This window comes from Macaca mulatta, chromosome 18, assembly GCF_049350105.2.
Source record: "Macaca mulatta isolate MMU2019108-1 chromosome 18, T2T-MMU8v2.0, whole genome shotgun sequence".
Taxonomy (NCBI): Eukaryota; Metazoa; Chordata; class Mammalia; order Primates; family Cercopithecidae; genus Macaca; species Macaca mulatta.
The window spans coordinates 4,207,575-4,213,932 of record NC_133423.1 but is presented as its reverse complement, the minus strand read 5'-3'; positions in this window follow the sequence as shown (position 1 = coordinate 4,213,932).

The following is a 6,358-nucleotide window of genomic DNA, read 5'->3' as shown; positions in this document are numbered from 1 at the left end:
GGACCGGCTCCTTGGAGCCCTGTAGTGCCCTGGGATGGTGCCTTGGCATCCAGTGTGCAGCTCCCATCTCCAGGTGGGTGCAGCCACAACCAGCAAAGGGAAGAAGGCAGAAAAGACAGAAACTTTCTGAAGCTGGCAAGTGAGATTCGGAGAGAGGGTGGAGAGACCCTCCGGTGCCAGCCTTGGAGCATGTCCTTTAACACATGGGTCACGTCTAAGTATGTATTTGTGCAAATGGCAAAAGAGGACCCCAGGAGGAGGAGAAGTGGAACTTGCAAAGAAATAAGTGGATATAACAGAGTGGATCTGACTTCACAGGCCAATGACAGGCGAATCGCTTTGTTGGGAGATAGCTTCGTGTACTTTCTAAATGCTTTCTGAGAGTGTCCTTCTATTTTTGGCAGACGTGGTGTTTGTCTGTGGGGTTGTACTGTTTTCATGGAATCGCCGCACCTTCCAAGGTTCTCAAACTTCCTTACAAAATCTCTTTGCTAGCTAATGATACGCTCTGTCCCTTAAGGAAAGCAAAACACGAGACCCAGAACATCTCGCTCAAGAGCGCAAGAGCTCTCTCTGTGACATCGGGCTGACAAACTCGTCTTTGATTCCCAGTAACCCTCCTCTTTCTCAGACGCTCTTCATGCACATATAATGTTTTACTGTGCGTTATTTGTATTTGAAGGGTTTTCAGTTACGCGAATAAATTTCTTTACAATGTTCTTAGAGCAAATTTTTTTCATCAGCTAAGCCCTAATCAGGTTTGCTTTCTGACAATGATGATTTCCAGGGGCCTGAAAGAACAAGGCTCAAACTACTCACAACCCCCTAGTGGCAGAAAACCCCGTATCAGCACTGACCCACTGTAGTGACTGGGCTCATAGGCAGCGTGGCCCGCTCAGCCGTGATTGGAACAAAAGGGTGGTTCTCAGGGCACCTGGGTGTGCTGGGAATGGCAAAGGCATGGAGGCTGTGGTCAGGGAAGAACCGGGATCTTACATGTGGGTGCAGCCAGCATTCCCGACACAAACACAGCCCTTGTTTCCTGCAGGGGAGTCGGACCTGTTATTCCACAGAAATGTTTTGTATGTCTGAAGTAGCAGAGTTTATTTAATATGTGGTTGGTCCCTCTCCACCTATGAAAAGTGAGTGCACTTTCTCATCCTCTCTTGTATCAGTCTGACTTCAAAAGTCCACTCCTAGAGAAATAAAAACACCCATTGCATCATATTTCACCATTGCGTAAGACAACTGTAAGATGTTACCCAAAAAGCACTGGATTAGGAGTCAGTAGACCTGGGACCCACCCCCAGCTCTGCCAAGAAGCGCTGTCCCCACTAGCCCAAGTCTGTTTCAGTTCTCAGAACCTCATTTTTCTGCTCATCAAAGATGATACAAATGCCTGCTTTTCCTATTACCTGAGATTACTGTGAGAATCAAAATAACAATGAGTCGGGAACACGGCTTTGTGAACTTTATGCACCATATAAATAAAAAGTATTATTTTACTTTTTTCTATATCAGCTTATGCAGAAATTTCTGCTTCTAAAGTCCAACCTGAGAAGTCTCAGAAACGGACATGATGTTAATTAATTATGTGGAAAGTAGAGGTGCATTTTACTACGTCACAAGGAATAACTTCGTTTCTGCAATGGGAGCCCTCAGGCTGTCGCTTCCCCAGGAGCAGGCGTTTCCCTGGTAGGTGTCTGAGCTCCAGACAATCAGGGCAAAGGCTTTTCTTGTCCCACCATAGAGAGGCTTCTTGGGGAAGGTTATATCTAGCCTCGAAGGCTATCAGCGTCAGTCATGCTTATTTGGATTTGCCTGTGCCGTGAGATGGCCTGCTTTGACACCCCCCACTCTGAGGCAGGGCAGCTGAGATGACCAGCATTCTCTCTGCTCCTGCCTGGGCTCTGAAGCCCGCCCTCTTCTTTTCTGGTTTTCTTTCTTTTCTTTCCTTCTTTCCTTCTTTTCTTTTCTTTTCTTTTCTTTCTTTCTTTCTTTCTTTCTTTCTCTGTCTCTCTTTCTTTTCTTTCTTTCTTTCTTTCTCTCCCTTCCTTCCCTTCCTTCCCTTCCCTTCTCCTTCCTTTCTTTCTTCCCCTTCCTTCCTTCCTTCCTTCCTTCCTTCCTTCCTTCCTTCCTTCCTTCCAACGGAGTCTTGCTCTGTCACCCAGGCTGGAGTGCAGTGGCACGATCTCAGCTCACTGCAACCTCTGCCCTCCCAGGTTCAAGCAATTCTCCTACCTCAGCCTCCCGTGTAGCTGGGATTACAGGTGTGCACCACCACGCTCAGCTGATTTTTGTATTTTTAGTAGAGATGGGGTTTCATCATGTTGGCCAGGGCTGGCCTTGAACTCCTGGCCTCGAGTGATCTGCCCACCTCGGCTTCCCAAAGTGCTGGGATTACAGACGTGAGCCACAATGCCCGGCCCTTTTCTGGTCATTCTATAACAACATAGTTATGATGTGGACTGAGGCTGATCAACAAATGCCACTTGTTCACAAACAAATGTTTTTCAGTGAAGTTATAAGTTTTATCATCACTTTTAGCAAACAGATACAGTGTTTTGTTTCTTTACTGAACTGTACAGTTTTGTTTTTCTGAGGGGATTTCTTTATACAAGTTAACTGTTCCTATTTGACCACTTACATGTCTGAATCCACACTGGTTTAAGCGAATTTCTTTTGTTGTTGCTTAAAATGTTTAGTTATTTATGGTTTCCCTAAATATTTTATTTTACAAACTGTTTTTCTTAAAATGGTACACAGACACCCATCTCACAAACACTAGGCAATATGAAGTGTTTTGTTGTAACCGTCAAGATGTATTTTATATTTTTATTTTTATTTTTTTATAATTTTATATTATAGTTTTATATTTTTTCCTCTTAAGCTACTCAGAAAAATAATTGTTTTAACATAAATATTGTCAATTAAGAGGCTCTAAGCATGTGACATTCGTATCAGTCAGGCTTGTCCTGAGAAACCAAACCCGTAGGACACGTGCATATATTGGATATGTGCGTATATGGGACACATGCGTGTATTGGACACGTGTGTATATGGGACACGTGTGTGTATTGGACATTTGCATATATGGGACATGTGCGTGTATGGACGTGCATATATGGGACACGTGCATATATGGGACACGTGCGTATATGGGACACATGTGTATATGGGACACGTGCATGTATTGGACACATGCATGCATGGGACACATGTGTATATGGGACACGTGTGTATATGGGACATGTGTGTATATGGGACATGTACATGTATGGGATGTGCGTATATGGGACACGTGTGTATATGGGACACATGTGTATATGGGACACTTGCATGTATTGGACACGTGTATATGGGACACGTGCATATATGGGACACATGTGTATGTGGGACACGTGCATGTATTGGACACATGCATGTATGGGACACGTGTGTATATGGGAGACGTGTGTATATGGGACACGTGCATGTATTGGACACGTGCATATATGGGGCACGTGCATGTATTGGACATGTGTGTATATGGAACACGTGCATATATGGGACACGTGCATGTATTGGACATGTGCGTATATGGGACACAGTGTATATGGGACACGTGCGTATTTGGGACACGGAAAGAGGGCGACTGATGCAAGGCATTGACGCACCCATTTGTGGGGCCTGGTGGGTCTGCAGTCTGCAGGACAGGCCAGCATCCCCAGCTAGGGCAGCGTTGATGCGGCCATCTTGAGTCAGGGTTCCACAGGGCAGCAGGCCAGACACTCAGGAAGGGTTTCTAAGTTGCAGTTTTGGGGATCCCATCTCTGAGGGCCTTTGGGGATCCCGTTTCTGAGGGCCCTAGGGGACCTCATCTCTGAGCACCCTTAGTCTTCGCTGGTAGGGCCTTCAACTGATGGGGCGAGGCCCACCCACATGACCGAGAACAATGTGCTTTTCTCCAAGTCCACTGAATTCAATGTTAATCGCATCTAAAAAATACCTTCACGGTGACATCTAGCTGGTATTTGACCAAAAAGTTTGACACAATAGCCTAGCCAAGTTGACACATAAAATTAATCCTCACAAATCCTAAAGCGGCTTTTACACAACTTGGTCATATGTCTACTTTCAGAGATAGGGATCCGTAGGGGTATTTTCATTCCCAGGCGAGCTACCTATGTTTGTTCCAAAAGAAAAAAAATCCCATTGTGATTGCGTCCACAGCAGTTTAAACTGGCTCATTACATCTCATTTGTGGTGTGCACTGACACAACATACAGGCTACGCAGTGAAGAGACAACTGTCATTTTAGAGGCTGAAATAGATGCTTTTATTGTTTTTTTTTTTTTTTTACTTTAATTCTGTTCAGTACAGCTCGGTGTGCATGCAGAAAACTAATGAATAATGAATACTACCATTACTAATACATTTCCCTGTCCAAGAAGAAGATCTGGAGAAAATCAGAACTGGTTCATTACCCTCAAAAGGTCAGGCCGCTTTTAGGGAATTATCAAAACAAAACAAAGGCAAGCCTGAGACCCCAAAACCAAAAAAAGTCCCAAATATAACCAAAATGTTTTATCTGTAAAGTTGTGCCAAAATATTAAACTTGCTAATTTTAAAAGCCAGCCGAACTTTCAAACCAGTTCTGCAAGGCTTTCAAGTTTCAGGAGTGTGTGCTCCTCTCTCGAGGAAGGCTTTGGAGGGCTAATGGAACTTCCATGAATAAATCCATCGCCCATCAGGAGAGGGGTATCTAGATAGGGATCAAAATAGAACCTGTTGGGGTACACTTTGGATTACTTAAAGGACTTCCACTTTTTCCTCAGAGGCATTTGCACACACAAAGCCCTGCCCATCAAGATAAGGTGCGACCCGTAGAAGCAGTGAGATTGGAAAGCTGTGGGCAGAGAAGGCTCAACTCTAGGAAAAATTCTCCAGCTTGAAAACAGTCTCTACGGAAGTAGCAGAGGCACCATCTTCAAGGGGCGGTGCTGCTGTGATGATTCAAATAAAACCTGGTTGGTCTGAGGAAATACAATAAGGCAACAGAAATGCTACGTTTGCATATCTGTGCAGCTTCCGGTCAGCCGGGGATTGGCACCCGACTTCAGGGACATTAACGAGGCCAACCCTCCCACCTCCGTTTCCTGGATCTAACGGCTTACTCTCCAAGACGCCAGAGCAAAATCCCAACGCCGAGACAGCAAATCATTGAGTGCATGTGGGCAGAACCGGCGACAGGATTTGAAACGATTTCCTTGTTCTTCTTAAAAAATGATCCGAGCCTCTGAGTTTTTCTGCAGTTAAATGTTTCTCAGTGACCCAAAGGCACGTGATTGACTGGCTGAGTGAACTCTGCGAAAGTCATAACAATTGCTTGAAACTGCAAACGGGGAGGGGCTATCTTTTCTAAAATCACCAATTTTATCAAACGTGTGCTTTTTCTCTATCTCTGTCTGCCTCCCATCCTTCATGGAATAAGGAAAACAAAGAATCCTCTATCATCTGTCCCTGAAGCTCACCAGGCTTTTTTCAAACCCTGAAGCTAAACTTGTTTCTAACGACTTAATAATCAAAATGTATATCTTAACCTGAAGTGAGCATCATGCTAGGATGTTTATGTGAAGAACAGGAAAATATGAGAAACTATAAGCTATAGGTTTTAGTCTCTCAGAAAGCATAGAATATTATAGTTTAGACTGGGTGATGGGGAAGGAAGTCACACACACACACACAGAGCAATTAGAGAACAAAGTAAGAGAACAGCAATTATGTGCTAAATTGTATGACTGTACATGTTTTAAGTTCACAGAAAAAAAAGAACTCAGTGTGGACTAAATTTGAGATGATTTCCTTGTAGCCCGACAGATCCATTTTTAAAGGCAAATAAAATAAATTGATTTTAAAAATGCTCATTTAAGGGTTCAGCATTAGAAGGGACTATTTTAGGGAGAAAAAAGAATGTGAATAGTTATATGCATAGTCACTAGCAATTTGAGTTAAGGAAAGTTCAAGCTCTGGTAAAATAAAAAAAGTGCTTTTAGTTGGTGCAGTAGTTTGCATATTGCAGCAGGGAAATGGCGCCCTAGGATTAGTGCCTAGAAGATACTTTACTAATATCTGTGTCCCCATTCTGAATTTCTTGTGTTTGTTCTTCAAGCATATTAATGCCTTTCTAAAGCTATTAAAAGAAATCTGTTGAGCCGCTTATGAAGACTCACAACAACGAGGCTTAAAATAGCTGCGCTTCTGGCCGCTTTATTACACCTAGACGGCGATTCCTCCTCCACCATTGCTCAGAAAAGCAGGGATCCTACACGCAGTGTCTGCAGAACGTATGTCTGCTAAAGGAGGAATCATTCCGAAT